The sequence below is a fragment of the Salmo salar genome, chromosome 09, assembly GCF_965601325.2.
Source record: "Salmo salar chromosome 09, fSalSal1, whole genome shotgun sequence".
NCBI lineage: Eukaryota > Metazoa > Chordata > Actinopteri > Salmoniformes > Salmonidae > Salmo > Salmo salar.
Genome location: NC_138299.1, coordinates 18863338 through 18877988, shown reverse-complemented (window position 1 = coordinate 18877988; position 14651 = coordinate 18863338). Strand labels below are relative to the sequence as shown.

Here is a 14651-nt window from a genome sequence, read left to right as displayed (position 1 = left end):
ATGAAGGTGAAAGCTATGATCCCTTAGTGATTTCACTTGTTTAATCCACTTCAAATCAGTGTAGATGAAGGGGTGGAAACAGGAAAAATATATATTTTTAAGCCTTAATACAATTGAGACATGGAGTGTGTATGTGTGCCATTCAGAGGGTGAATGGGCAAGACAAAAGATTTAAAAGTGCCTTTGAACGGGGTATGGTAGTAGGTGCCAAAAACTATTCAACAGTTTCTCGTGTGTATCAAGAACGGTCTACCACCCAAAGGACATCCAGCCAACTTGACAACTGTGGGAAGCATTGGAGTCAACATCGGCCAGCATCCCTGTCGAATGCTTTCGACACCTTGTAGAGTCCATGTTCTGGTGAACTGAGGCTGTTGAGGGGAAAAAGTGGGTGCAACTCAATATTAGGAAGGTGCTCCTAATGTTTGTACACACTGCGTATACTGTAGCTGTTCCCTTCAAAGCGGTTTTTTGAAATTCAATGTGTGCTCTTTCCAAAGAGCACAGGACCCGCTCCGCATAATTAATGACATTCAGTAAATCAAATATAACATAGTGAGTTGAATAGCCCTGCCATTTCATTTCTTTCATCTTTTATCTCCAGAATGCGCTGTGAGCAGTAAAAGAGCAATTTCTCTCTCGGTCTCTGTATAATGCCAGATAGCCAGAGGCATTTAGTCACAGCACAGAACAACAGTTAGTTACAGCAGAGATGGCGCAGAGCAGAACACAGGACTACTAGTACCCATACTCCCCCTCTCCCATGAGACCCGTCTCAGCCAAGGCCATGAGGGACCACCGCAATAGCCCAGCAATAGAGGGCCCCTCTGGCTTCACTACAGAGTAGCTGTGCAGGACTTAACAGGCTTCGTATTCACTAAATGCTTCTAAGCGCACCACGTTTAACTACACTTTGACTTAATATGCAGTCTTACAGGCCTAGTTCTGCAAGGCTGGATGGTACGCTGGATCTAAACTAGCCCAATTCATGTTTCAGAGACGAAAGTGGAATGACAGGGGTTGTTTTGCACAGCTTTCATTAGGACTTTGTTATCATCCTGCACTTCCTTCCTCAAATCAGTAACATGTTAACATGAAAAAGATATGTATCAGAAAAGAAATGGAAGAAAATTACAGTTGATAGTGACACAGTGTTCTCTGAGCAGAATTCACAAGCACCAGGGGTGCTCCATTCTGTCAGTTAGAGACAACCATGAAACATGGCCACGGTGGGTCTCTGGCGGTCAGCAATATTTCCTGTTGATCTTGAGGTCATCTGGCCAGAGAATCCTGCTTTTACAGCTGCCATGTTCTTACAGAGCCATTCAGCCAACTGGAAAAGGTCACTAGGTTAAAATCATGGTCAGATCTTCAAAGGTAAACCCAAGGATTGGAATCCATGTAGGCTATATTCTTCACTGCAAAAGGTTCAGATTGTTATGCTTTCTTCACCCTTATTGAGCCAAAGTCACATTTTTACTAGGGCTGTCCCCGGAAAAAAAAAAAAATCGTTGTCTATTCTTTCGACCAATAGATTGGTCTACATTTTGAAATGTGTATTTTTCCATATAAAGAAAAATCCTAGGTGTTTTAATTAGAGGTCGACCGATTATGGTTTTTCAACGCCGATACCGATTATTGGAGGACCAAAAAAAGCAGATGCCGATTAATCGGACGATTTTTATATTTTTAATAATGACAATTACAACACTACTGAATGAGGTCGGAAAGACTATTTGTTAATTTGACAAATCTTTTGAAATCACACTGGATGTATTATACTTTAGAATTGCATTGGGGAAAAAATTGCTTGGGTATTGAGTAGACTGATACCTAAGGTTTGGGGATCAATTAAATGGGGTAAAGCTGTACAGTGCAATATGAATGTCAATACAAACAAATAGGCTGACTGGGGAGGTGATTTCACAGTCCCGCGATAAGAGCGACAACGCTAATATTTGCGAAAGCACTTCACAGTTCTGTGGGTGTCAGAGTAGACATACCCCATTTCATTGCTTCACATTCCAACCTGGTTTAACATTATCTAAATATGGCATGATTCCACCAAATGTAACTTGATGCATCCCTTTTAAATAGGTACTTTTATTTTGAAGGCAAACCGCAAATTCCACTATTGTGCCTAATCCTAATCGTGGCTAGCTTCACAACATAACCCAGTCCGGTCGAGCCTCACTTTCCAGGTGAAGCTAGCTGGCTGCTTATAACGTTAGCTTTGGGCAACAGGGTTAAGTAGCTGGCTAGCTATTTATTTTTATGAACTGAAGTTCAATTTCAATAGGCAAACAATATTTACTCACAAGGATTCCTAAATCATTGCTAAGAATAATGAAAATGACTGCAGTGTCTACTGGTCATTGTTTTCAGGCTGGTTGTATTGGTGCTAGCTAGGTACCAAACTAAAGCTAGCTATCTACCCCAGAAATTGCGGTCGAACAAATAATGCTTTTTTTTTACCAACGCGGCATTGTAAACACATTGTTCGTGGCCTTTGCAGAGTTTTTTTATACAGCTTTGACAGTGCTACTGGTAGTTGTGGTGGCGCTTGGCTTGCACGTGCAAATTCAGAACACACAACATTCTAAATTAGAACTGTTATTTGAAGTGACAAATTAAAAGCTTATTTAACGCATGAAATAGTGTTGTCTATTTCGCCAAATATCTCACTGTGTATATTTAGTTATTTTCAAGTCGGGTGTAACCGGTGTGAAATGGCTAGCTAGTTAGCGAGGTGGCGCTAATAGCGGTTCAATCGGTGACGTCACTCGCGCTGAGACCTATAAAGTAGTTGTTCCCCTTGCTCTAAAAGGGCCGCGGCTTTGGTGGAGCGATGGGTAACGATTCGAGGGTGGCTGTTGATGTGTACAGAGAGTCCCTGGTTCGAGCCCAGGTAGGGGCGATGAGAGGGACGGAAGTAAAAAAAAAGTGTTAAACGGGCACCATTTAAAAAAATCAGGAGATTATAATCTTCGTAATTATAGAAGTCTGGGCAGCGAGCTCGTTTGTCATTGATCTCTAGACCAGAAATATACGTTTATTTTTTCCCTACTTTCTCATTACGCAGACATAAGCACAGTTGACACCATCGAGGTGCGGATGTTTATTTCCCAGTTTCGTCCAACGAACAGATCGTAGTAGTAAAATAAAAAGGGATATATTTAATGGAGTTCTAAGCATCACTCCAGTCAAAACAGGCTCTGCAAACGTTCGATTCCATTCATTTGCTATGGGCTCGAGCTAGTGTTCCAGTTTAGCCAACGTTCTTTAGCTGTTTTTCAGCATTGGGTGAATTTTGACTCGTTCTATTGTCCAGCCTATAGCTAGCCAGAGCGAATTTACGAAAGCCCTCGGTTTTGGAGCAGTGGCTTCTTCCTTGCTGAGCGGCCTTTCAGGTTATGTCGATACAGGACTCGTTTTACTGTGGATATAGATACTTTTGTACCAGTTTCCTCCAACATCTTCACAATGTCCTTTGCTGCTGTTCTGGGATTGATTTGCACTTTTTGCACCAAAGTACGTTCATCTCTAGGAGACAGAACGTCTCCTTCCTGAGCGGTATGACGGCTGCATGGTCCCATGGTGTTTATACTTGCGTACTATTGTTTGTGCAGATGTACACGGTACCTTCAGGCGTTTGGAAATTGCTCCCAAGAATGAACTAGACTTGTGGAGGTCAACATTTGTTATTAAATAATACTTGTATTAGTGTTGCGCCATTGTCTTTAACCATATACAATTTCAGTAGCACGTCAGTGATGGACTGCCATCGCCACGGCATCCACAATGGATTAGTCCACAGGTGCAAATCATACAGGTGTCTTGTTAACCATGGAAAAATGTTAGATTTGTTCTACTGCTCGACAAAGAAACAGCCTATCGACCAGTCGACTAAAATGGGGTCAGCCCTATATTCTAGCTATGTAAAATGCCTAAAGGTCTAGCTTGCTACTCAGAACAGAACACTGTCAAGGTAATGCCAATTTAACTTTTTTCATCACCAATAGCTTCCCCACTGAGACCACACTCACTCAAGGTCACTGATTTGAAAAGTGCAACAACGTGACTTTCCTTAACTGAACAAAATGTGTGAGCATAAATCTTCAAATTTCTAGTACACCCTGTTCTGAATGTGGGGGAGGAAACTAGAAACTAACATTTCAAAAAGGCAATCTATAATACCCATCTCTTTAGTCCCCACCCTTGGCGACCAGCCCTCAGTAAACACAGGCTTTGTCCTTTTCAACCTCCTCCATCCATATCTCCATTTTATGCTAACCTAACCTCATCATAAACCCAGCCTTTGCAGTCCAGCTAACCGTAACCAGGGCTTCTAAGTGACTAAGGGAGTTTAATGGTCTTAATGTGAACCTACACTTACCTTATAGGAGAGTCTGGTAAACGCCCATGATTGAAGTCAAGAGCCCACAACCACACAAATCTGACCGTGGGTCCTCCACTGATCCGACAATGCACTTTACACTAGGAACATAAAGAGACTATGTTCCTAGACTTTACAGCATGAAACCACTAAAAGCAAATTATGCTCCCTTATTAGGTTGCTAAGCAGACGGATATGGCTATTGTGGGAGTGATGCTTTCAGTTTTACAAGCAGAGGTATAGTCACTTAGGCTTATTAGTGTTTTATAGGTGAAATGCCAGTCGAGTCTCATATTCTGATAGGAATTTGACAGCTGATATGTGAACTTTAATGGTGGCAGGTATACTAGCAGTTAAGAGCGTTGTGCCAGTAACTGGAAGGTCACTGGTTCGAATCACCGAGCCAGTGAACTTCGAAGCACTTAACACTAATTGCTACAGTAAGTAGATCTGATTAAAATGTAAATGTTATTTTATACAGTAGGCTGAATTCACTGCACCGCTGCTCATTGGGCAAGGCAATGGCTATGGTTTTCAAGATGGGTAAAGCTACATTACAATTACGCATTGATCTGACCACAAGGGTCCTAAAAGCTAGTCCCTGAAAGGGCATCAAGCCGTCTGAAATTAAACATCCTCCTAAAGAAGACATTTTCCACCAGCTGTTTCTTCCTACTCAGGCAGCTGTCAGGTCAAAAAAAAAACAAAAAAAAACATGCAATGAAGACTCAACCAGTTGAGGTTCAGTTAAGACTTCTTTTTTTATTATCATCTCCACACGTGCGCTGTGTGGATCACTAAGACCATTTCCTAGTAGAGGCCATGGGGTTGACCAACAGTTCACTCTCCATACAGAACCTCAGTGGAATCCTTTTCTCATGGTCCCCTCCCCCCAGAACCATACATTTACATGGCTCTCTTCCTCCATCCCCCCCCACTCTCCGTACTTCTTATAGAAAACGGCAAGAGAAATCATCAAAATGACGTATCACAAAAATTAAAATAAATGTTCATGCCTAAAAGCAATGGCGTAATGGAGGGGCAATTTTCCACGTGTGCCAATTACTCCTGAAATAGCTACATTAAAGTACATCTACCCTTTGAAGCCAAACTTAATGTTCATGAGAGCGGGGTAGTGAGTGAGCCGGTGCTATTTTTATACACTAGCCTATACTCAGAGAGCTGCTTCGTATGGATAATTATCCCTTTCCATATTGTACCAGAGCTCCACATTCTCCTCGTGGTGATTAGTGCTCTCTTCTAAAGGCAGTCTACGCTGTCTGGTCAGCAGCAGTAAATGAGCAGAGCGCTCGAACACTGCTGCATGCTGGGAGGTCCATGCCGTTTGGCAGCAACACAGACGACCACAGCTGCTCCCAGAGCAGGGGCCATAAGAACAGTCGACTCGGTCCGTGATCTTCAAAGCCAAGCCTAGATAATGAAACAATAGATGTCGGTGTGTATATGTATGGAGGCTGCTCTCAGGCACTGGTGGGGTAGGTGTCTACTTCTGCTCCCATGGGACGACATTAAGAACAGGCCACATCAAACCTTAGTCTACACAGACAAGAGACAGAGGTGATGGGGGACTTGACCGAGGCATGTTGACTCCCCATTGACCAGGCAAAACAGAAAGAGAAGAAATTCCCCTAAAGAAACCCAGATACATTCCTGTGTGCAAATCTGAGGCGATACACCAGATGCTCCTCTGAAAAAATTCAATAAAAACTAGGCCCTACTTGAATTAGCATTACCAGGCACCACCATCATGAATTAACAATGAAACAGTTGCAGGAATACAAAATATAGAACCCTACTGAATGTACAGACATTCTCCAAACAGTAGGGTGGCAGGTAGCCTAGAGGTTAAGCGCGTTGGCCCAGTAACTGAAAGGTTCTCCAAGCCAGCAAGGTGGTAAAATCTGCAAGGCAGTTAACCCCAAACAACAACTGCTCCCCAGGCGCCGATTAAGGCAGTCCACCGCTGTGATTCTCTGAGTTTGGTTAAATGCTGAAGACACATTTCAGTTGAATGCATTCAGTTGTGCAACTGACTAGGTATCCCCCTTTCCCTTCCCAAATACTCAAGTCTACACTGCGTGTACAAAACATTAAGAACACCTTCCTAATATTGAATTGCACCTCCCCCCCTTTGCCCTCAGAACAGCCTCAATTCGTCTGGGCATGGACTTTTACAAGGTGTCAAAAGGGTTCCACAGTGATGCTGGCCCATGTTGACTCAAAAGCTTCCCACAGTTGTGTCAAGTTGGCTGGATGTCCTTTGGGTGGTAGACCATTCTTCATACACACGGGAAACTGTTGAACGTGAAAAGCACTACTGCAGTTCTTGACACTCAAACCGGTGCGCCTGGCACCTACTACCATACCCCGTTAAAAGGCACTTAAATCTTTTGTCTCCCTCTGAATGGCACACATACACAATCCATGTCTCAATTGTATCATCGCTTAAAAATACTTAACCAGTCTCCTCCCCTTCAACTACACTGATTGAAGTGGATTTAACAAGTAACATCAGTAAGGGATCATAGCTTTCACCTGGATTCACCTGGTCAGTCTACGTCATGGAAAGTTAACGTTTTGTACACTAAGCGCATATCATAGCTGTTAGAAGTCTGAACCAATTCCAGAGTGTCTCCAGTCACAGCAGAAATAGAGCTTGTCTGGTACCTGGATCGTGTGGAAGATGCTGGCGTTTTGGCAGCAGTTAGAGAAAACCAGTGAATGGCTCTGAATATCAAAACAGATGTGACAGCAGCTGCAAACAGTAGGCCTGTGTGTCAGTCAGTGGTTGATTGACTGTGTGGAAATTCCACCCATCGGAGGTCTCGCAGTACTAGTGGGAAGCATCAGTGATAAGTGCCCTTAGAGCTTCTGTAGCTGTAACACACCTTTGACGTGGGACCGTACAACAGGGCATAGATCGAGTGTTTAGAAGAGGAGCTCAGATTCATCTGCAGCAACACTGACTGCATCTGCCAATCCTCCTCCCAGTTCAGTCAGGTCATTTGTCCTCACATCGCTCCTGACCTCAGCTGCCACAGAGACTCCAAATGCACTGCTTCTGAACATCAATAACAGCATGACCCTGGGTTCATCCAAACACACAGCGGCCGTTCCCTCCCTTGTAGCATTGACCAATGGGCGTTAGGAGTTCAGAGGATCACTGCCGTACTCATACAGAGGAAATCCATTAGCCTGCCTTACAGTTCATTTAATATAATTGATGATACATTTTCTGAAGAGAAATTTGAAGAATACCAAATTCAGTATGGCACAGAGACCATCAACCTCTCCTGACGCAAAGCGATGCCACACTTTTTTTACAGTGGGATTGGAATCCAAAGCACTGTAGGCTTGACTCCATTGAAAGGACAGACGGTGGCAGTAGTTAAGCAGACACCGCAGGGTGCTGTGCCAACAGAGGAAATAAGGCTGGAGATTTAGAGATGGGAGACAAAGGGTCACGTCAGATCACGGCCGTCTCCTCCGTCAACAACCTGAAGTTACAGCAGATAAGGAGGAAAGGAATCCATCCCTCTAGTCTCAGCATAGGCTACACTCTGCCCTGGAACTAGAGAGGAGGGTGAGAGAGGGAAAGAAAGAAAGACTTACAGACAAATACTATTGCCATCAGCCATTAAGGAAATGCTTCCTTTGAAATCAATGAAAGCTGCTATACTGCCCATGTTGCGCTCACAACGTTGCATCCCATCCAATGGCAGTGTCCAAGCTCAAGAAATCGCCAACGATCACATCTCGATGGGTGATGCGCACGTTCATTCTTTCTTGTGAATTTAAATAATGAGAAATAAAGTTGATTTTGGTTGCATATGGCCTCAACTATACACCACTGGTTATTGTACTAAGATTTATGAAGTTAAGAAACTAACAAAAGCAAGTTGTGTAATTAGAGGATCATTTAGTACCACTAGCAACAATTTAATGAGTAGTTGTGAAAAACTGGACCAAAGCTATTGTACTAATATATATATATATATAAAAGTAAAAAATATATAAAAACAAAATCGATGAATATGGTACAGTAGGGGAAAAGATAGACGCTCTTCTCAGCTCTCAAAACAATGCGTGCTGTGTAGCAGGTAGAACTTCACACGGATGAGATCCTTTTAAAACGCAGAAATTCGGATAGATGCGCTCACGTCGCCCTCACTCAAGAACATTGAGACTTGTCCCGAAGCCACTCCTGCGTTGTCTTGGCTGTGTGCTTAGGGTCGTTGTCCTGTTGGAAGGTGACCCCGAGTGCTCTGGAGCAGGTTTTCATCAAGGATCTCTGTACTTTTCTCCGTTCATCTTTCCCTCGATCCTGACTAGTCTCCCAGTCCCCGCCGCTGAAAACATCCCCACAACATGACGCTGACACCACCACGCTTCACCGTAGAATCTTGTTTCTCATGGTCTGGGAGTCCAATAGATGCCTTTTGGCAAACTCCAAGAGGGCTGTCATGTGCCTTCTACTGAGGAGTGGCTTCCGTCTGGTTGTCCTTCTGGAAGATTCTCCATCTCCACAGAAAAAGTCTGGAGCGCTGTCAGAATGATCATTGGATTCTTGGTCACCTCCCTGACCAATACCCTTCTCCCCCGATTGCTCAGTTTGGCCGGGCGGCCAGCTCTAGGAAGTCTTGGTGGTTCCAAACTTTTAATTTAAAGAATAATGGAGGCCACTGTGTTCTTTGTGACCTTTAAATGCAGCAGACATTTTCTGGTACCCTTCCCCAGATCTGTGCCTCGGAGCTCTACGGACACCGTCAACTGTGGGATCATATAGACAGGTGTGTGCACCTTTCCAAATCATGTCCAGTCAATTGAATTTACCACAGGTGGACTCCAATCAAGCTGTAGAACCATCTCAAGGATGATCAATGGAAACAGGATGCACCAGAGCTCAATTTTGAGTCTCATAGCAAAGGGTCTAAATAGCTATGTAAATAAGGCATCTGTTTTGATTGTTAAAACATCTGAGCACCCGTTTTCGCTTTGTCATTATGGGGTATTGTGTGTAGATGGATGAAAAAGAAAAAAATTGCTGAGGATTTTTTAGAATAAGACTTTAACGTAACAAAGTGTGGAAAAAGTCAAAGGGTCTGAATACATTCCAAATGTAATGACCGTGGAAATGGGAACTGGCTCTCAGCGAATGCAGCGATAGTAAGACTCAGAGCAAGTGAATGACAGGCATTCAATGATAGGAGCATTAAGAGCATTAAATAACCCCCCCCCCCTCTCAGAGATCCACCTACTCTACACAACCCCATGTAGGCTATGTGGTGACAAGGCGGATCATGTCACTATGTCTTTAGTGAGTGTAGCAGAGGGTTAACCCACTCAACTTACACATGGGCAGAGACAAACATGTCACCTAAAGTAGCCTCTCAAGTTCTCCATCATTGCAACAACAAAGCCAAATCAAGTAACTGTAAAGCCACATGGACATGAGTTAAACCATTTTTTAAAAATCAGTTAGTCAATAATAGTCCGTTAGTTACACTTCCTCATTCCACTGAATGACTTCTGCTAGCTGTACTCTGCTGCTCCAGTTTACATACAAACAAAAACCTTCAGGTCAATTATTAACAACACCTGCATCTCCAGCAAGTCAAGCCTGCTGTATCAACAGTTTTGCCTTTGTAGAGCCTGAACAAGCTTCTGACAGTTGAGAGCTCCCTGCATAGTGTCTTGTTGAGCAGAACTGAATGCTGCCTGGCTGGCTGGTTGAAGATGAATGAATGACCCTGCATAGTTACTTGTCCATGCAGTAACTAAGCACTCTGATCCCCAGCAGAATGCAGGCCTGTCAAAGAGGCATTGTTTAGACTAGAGCAAGCCCAACGCGCTCCAGCAGGTATATTTCACTGGTCACCCCCAAAGCCAATTCCTCCTTTGGCCACCTTTCCTTCCAGTTCTCTGCTGCCAATGACTGGAACGAACTGCCAAAAATCACTGAAGCTGGAGACTCACATCTCTAAGCACCAGCTGTCAGAGCAGCTCACAGATCACAGTACCTGTACATAGCCCATCTAAATAGCCCATCCAACTACCTCATCCCCATACTGTATTTATGTTGCTCCTTTGCACCCCAGTATCTCTACTTGCACATTCATCTTTTGCACATCTATCACTCCAGTGTTTAATTGCTATATTGTAATTACTTTGCCACCATGGCCTATTTATTGCCTTACCTAATTTGCACACACTGTATATAGACCTTTTCTACTGTATGTTTGTTTATTCCATGTGTAACTCTGTTGTATGTGTCGAACTGCTTTGCTTCATCTTGGCCAGGTCACAGTTGTAAATGAGAACTTGTTCTCAAATAGCCTACCTGGTTAAATAATGGTGAAATAAATCAAATAAAAACACTTAGCCTTGCCCACCACCTACTCACACCACATGGAAATAAATCCACTCTTAATTCTAATTGTCCTCTACTCCTTGCACTCATATACAGTACCAGTCAAAAGTTGACGCCTACTCATTCAAGGGTTTTTCTTTCTTTTTTACATTGTAGAAAAATAGTGAAGACATCAAAACTATGAAATAACACATATGGAATCATTTAGTAACCAAAAAAAAGTGTTAAATCAAAATATATTTTAGATTCTTCAAAGTAGCCACCGTTTGCCTTGATTACATCTTTGCACACTCTTGGCATTCTCTCAACCAGCTTCACCTGGAATGCATTTCCAACAGTCTTGAAAGAGTTCCCACATATGCTGAGCACTTGTTGCCTGCTTTTCCTCCACACTGCGGTCCAACTTATCCCAAACCATCTCAATTGGGTTGAGGTCGGGTGATTGTGGAGGCCAGGTCATGTGATGCAGCACTCCATCACTCTCCTTCTTGGTCAAATAGCCTTTACACAGCCTGGAGGTGTGTTGGGTCATTGTCCTGTTGAAAAATGATAGTGGGACTAAGTGCAAACCAGATGGGATGGCGTATCGCTGCAGAATGCTGTGGTAGCCATGCTGGTTAAGTGTGCCTTGAATTCTAAATAAATAAAATCACAGACAGTGTCACTAGCAAAGCATCCCAACACCACCTCCATGCTTCATGGTGGGAACCACACATGCAGAGATCATCCGTTCACCTACTCTCCATCTCACAAAGACACGGTGGTTGGAACCAAAAATCTCACATTTGGACTCATCAGACCAAAAGGACATATTTCCACCGGTCTAAAATGTCCATTGCTCATGTTTCTTGGCCCAAGCAAGTCTCTTCTTCTTATTGGTGTCCTTTAGTAGTGGTTTCTTTGCAGTAATTCAACCATGAAGGCCTGATTAACAGTCTCCTCTTAACAGTTGATGTTGAGATGCGTCTGTTACTTGAACTTTGAAGCATGTATTTGAGCTGCAACTTTGACCCCGGGATGCTGGCCTTCCAAGCAGAGTTGCAAAGAAAGAGCCATATCTCAGACTGGCCAATAAAAAAGAAAAGATTTAGATGAGCAAAAGAACACAGACACTGGACAGAGGAACTCTGCCTAGAAGGCCAGCATCCCGGTGTCACCTCTTCACTGTTGAGACTGGTGTTTTGCGGTACTATTTAAAGTAGTGGGTCTGGCGACGAATATATAGCGAGGGCCAGCCGACTAGAGCATACAGGTCGCAGTGGTGGGTGGTATAAGGGGCTTTGGTGACAAAATGGATGGCACTGTGATAGACTGCATCCAGTTTGCTGAGTAGAGTGTTGGAGGCTATTTTGTAAATGACATCGCCGAAGTCAAGGATCGGTAGGACAGTCAGTTTTACGAGGGTAAGTTTGGCAGCATGAGTGAAGGAGGCTTTGTTTTGCGAAATAGGCTGATTCTAGATTTAATTTTAGTCAGGATAACAGTTTTCAGCTGTGCTAACAATTGCAAAAGGGTTTTCTAATAATCAAATTAGCCTTTTAAAATGATAAACTTGGATTAGTTAACACAACATGCCATTGGAACACAGGAGTGATGGTTGCTGATAATGGGCCTCTGTACACCTATGTAGATATTCCATAAAGAAATCAGCCGTTTCCCGCTACAATAGTAATTTACAACATTAACAATGTCTACACTATGACATTTTGATATTATCACAAAAATGGACAAAAAAAAAAAAGTAGCTTTTCTTTCAAAAATAAGGACATTTCTAAGTGACCCCAAACTTTTGAACGGTAGTGTATGTAAACTTTGTTTAAACTCCGCTGTCTGTATTCGGTCTCTAAATGTTGTCTCACTAGCAGCAACATATCACCAAGTAAAATTCTGAGTATGTGTAAATGTACTTGGCAAATAAAAAGGTGATTCTGAAACAGGTTTTAAAACGTGAAAGCTAAAAACTGCGTTCCCTTCGTAATGGAAGGCTTTGTATGGAAAACCAAGTTAAAGCCAACATTCAATGTTTTCTTGCTCATAAAAAAAACAGGCTAGAACATCCTTAAATTTAAACAGCAGGAAACAAAAGCACCAACATCAACAAAACTCATCAGAAATGAAATCAGTGAATAATTATATTGGAGCAGTCGAACGTCTAAATTTGATACCATAACTTACTGACTTTAAGGACCAAAGAGCATAGAGGAAATATGATTTTCAAATGTAGACTACTCCATGACTGAATTGTGCATTGCAAATATTCAACCAAGACTGAACTTTTTAAATACCAATTCTTGCCTTAGCATTTACTGGTAGATATAACTTGGAACATCTTTCCTACCGCTACCGCTCTTCGCTCCAAGCAACAACCAGCTGTTTGAGAGTTGCGCCCTCTCTCTGCCCGACATTATCTATAGGCTATATGTGTGCAGCACGCTTGATAAATAAATCGACATAAGGAACAAACAGCATCGGGAATCAATCTGTTTTTTATCAATTATTCACTGAGTGTACAAAACATTAGAAACACCTGCTCTAATGCGAGTGTAGAATTTCGGTACACTCGCATTAACATCTGCATGTGACCAATAAAATTAGATTTCTTTCCATGACAGACTGACCAGGTGAAAACTATGAACTCCCCTGTTAAATTCACTTCAAATCAGTTTATATGAAGGGGAGAAGACCGGTTAAAGAAGGCTTTTTAAGCCTTAATACAATTTAGACATGAGTGTGTGGGTGTGTGTGTGTGTGTGTGTGTGTGTGTGTGTGTCAATCAGAAGGTGAATGGGAAAGACAAAATATTTAAGTGCCTTTGAACGGGGTATGGTAGTAGGTTCCAGGCGCACCGGTTTGAGTGTGTCAAGAACTGCAACGCTGCTGGATTTCACACGCTCAACGGTTTCCCGTGAGTATTAAGAATGGTCCACCACCCAAAGGACATCCAGCAAACTTGACAACAGTGGGAAGCATTGGAGTCAACATAAGCCAGCATCCCTGAGGAACGCTTGACACCTTGTAAAGTCCATGTCCCATCGAATTGACGCTGTTCTGGTGGCAAAAGAGGGTGCAACTCAATATTAGGACTGCGTTCTAGTGTATAGCCTAGATGAAAATAGCATTATTACAATATTCTTTTTCACTGCCCCAAGCCTGACGGGGATGATCTACTGGCCCGGAGGGTTTTCAAAACCACCCCTGTATGTCAAGATGACAGACGGGCATTGCCATTTATTTTGATCAATTGCACATTGTTTAAATAAATCATGATGATTGTGAACCCCCCAAAAAATGTGTTGCACTTCCAAGTCAAACGGTCGCAAATGCGACGTTTTGGTCACAGTATCGAACCCTGTTAACCTCTTAAATGTAATGGCAAAATGTAGATTTCCACCCAAATAGACATACCCAAAAGTAACTGCTATTCATGTGTAATTACATGATTCTGACATGCAAAATCTTCATATATTTGGAAAGACATCTGGGAGATTGAGGAAATTATCAGAAGGTAGGAGTTGCATACTACAGAATACACAAGATCAAGCACACACAATCTTTTATTGACAAGCTATAAATGAATTATTGATGACTAGAGCTGGAAATACATCAGATGGATTCCACAACATGTGAACAATATTAGAAACAAAAATGGGATTGATAGACCTAACAACTAGAAATGGGCAGATGTTTTAGTAAGTGGTGCCAGTTGTGGTGATGGGTCGTTTCCAAGTCTCCCTAAACCTCTCCAAAGTGGCATATGTCTGTAAATTAGATAATTCCAGTGCTATTACATATTTGCAATCCCTAAATGCTATTTGTTCAGTATAAAAATATCCTGGTGTTTTTTCAACCCCTTGAGTGGGGGGG

The 14651-nt window shown here is 42.6% G+C and overlaps 1 protein-coding gene across 4 annotated transcripts in view; it reads right to left on the bottom strand.

Annotated features, from left to right (window-relative positions):
- arhb (low density lipoprotein receptor adapter protein 1-B) overlaps nt 1-14651 on the bottom strand; it is a 52529-nt gene that overhangs the window by 22479 nt on the left and 15399 nt on the right. The window lies entirely within an intron of this gene.